The sequence below is a fragment of the Cyprinodon variegatus genome, unplaced genomic scaffold, assembly GCF_000732505.1.
Source record: "Cyprinodon variegatus isolate N-32 unplaced genomic scaffold, C_variegatus-1.0 Scaffold852, whole genome shotgun sequence".
NCBI lineage: Eukaryota > Metazoa > Chordata > Actinopteri > Cyprinodontiformes > Cyprinodontidae > Cyprinodon > Cyprinodon variegatus.
Window position 1 is genome coordinate 127127 of NW_015151305.1, and position 1385 is coordinate 128511.

Below are 1385 nucleotides of genomic sequence, written 5' to 3' on the forward strand. Positions count from 1 at the left end.
TGTTGCTTCTGCAGTTTTTTCTTCCATGAACCTTTCTGACAATATCCTGATTCAGCATAACAGAAAGGTCAACAGCCATTATGTGCTGTTTCACCAACATCACAGTGACAACAACCTGTGAAAAAGTAAATTAGTTGTTTCCATAAATTAATTCTGTGTCATTATGAACCAAATTAACAGAACCGTTTATAGCCATTCTTTATTCATTGTTTCAGACATTTAATCTGGATTATATTCCATCTATAGAAAACCTTAATAATGATCAGTGTTTACAGATAAACGCATTAATATATTGACTATATATCAAATTTCAGCTCACTTTTAATAACTTTTATGTTTTATTTCAGATGTACCTGAATGTCAGTACAGCAAATAACACATGGGATCAATAAAATGATCCCGGATCTCTGGTTCAGTTTGATCTGTGGTCCCTACTTGAACGGTCTGATACCCACAGGAACTGAAAGTGCTGCTCTTCCTTTTCCTCCCGTTTCCAGGCTGCCCACCGCGGGGGAAGAAGCGCTCTCCTCCCGCAGACCGTCACAGAGCCACCATTGGCTGCCCCGGACTGCCGAAGCTGCCAGGCAGTGGCGACGGCTCCAACAGCACCGGACACACGGACTCCTTTTATTTTATTTTTTTCGATTGGAAACCTATCACACCGAACCTTATTAAACGGAGTGGACATAAGTTCGGGTTGTGGAAACGGTGAAAAACGTCGCTAACGGGCCGGTGTTGACTGGAAGTTCCGGACAGGGAGCGGAGCTGCGCCGCTCCGCCGCCGCACTGGGAAGCTAACGTTAGCCGCTCTGCTAACGCTGCTGGATACTTCCCTCATTTCGGCAGCTTTGGATACCTGTTTTTAGAATTTTACAGTTTTTAAAACTTCGAGATAATTTTTATATGTGATATCATGCTGTGTATTTTTATACGACAGATAGCTTTAGGTATTTGTTCCTAAATTAAAAGAAGTGAGCGTTAGCTACCTAGCAGGCTAGTAGCTGTCGACTTTAAATCCACTCCAAGCCAAAGATTTCTGTTTCAAATTAGCTAGCCTCTCAGCAACAGTTTCCACGTCACCTGACTGGATGACGGTGGATCTGTCAGGAACGGAATGCTATTTTTGATAAGAACAAGTTTTTATTCTATTATTTGTTTTTGTTATTGAGATGCAAAGATCGACACTTTACTTCCAAATCCAGGAATGCAATCATCGAAACACCAGCTCCCTCAGAAAACTAGCATGCTAACACGGAGTTAGCCGGCCAAAGTTGGAATACTGCCCCCCCTGCTTACAGTGAGAGGCCTTAAGGAAATTTTCCCCTTTTAAAGGACTCTTCTACAGCCTTAATCCCTATTTTCCGAACGGACTTCGGGTTTCCCGA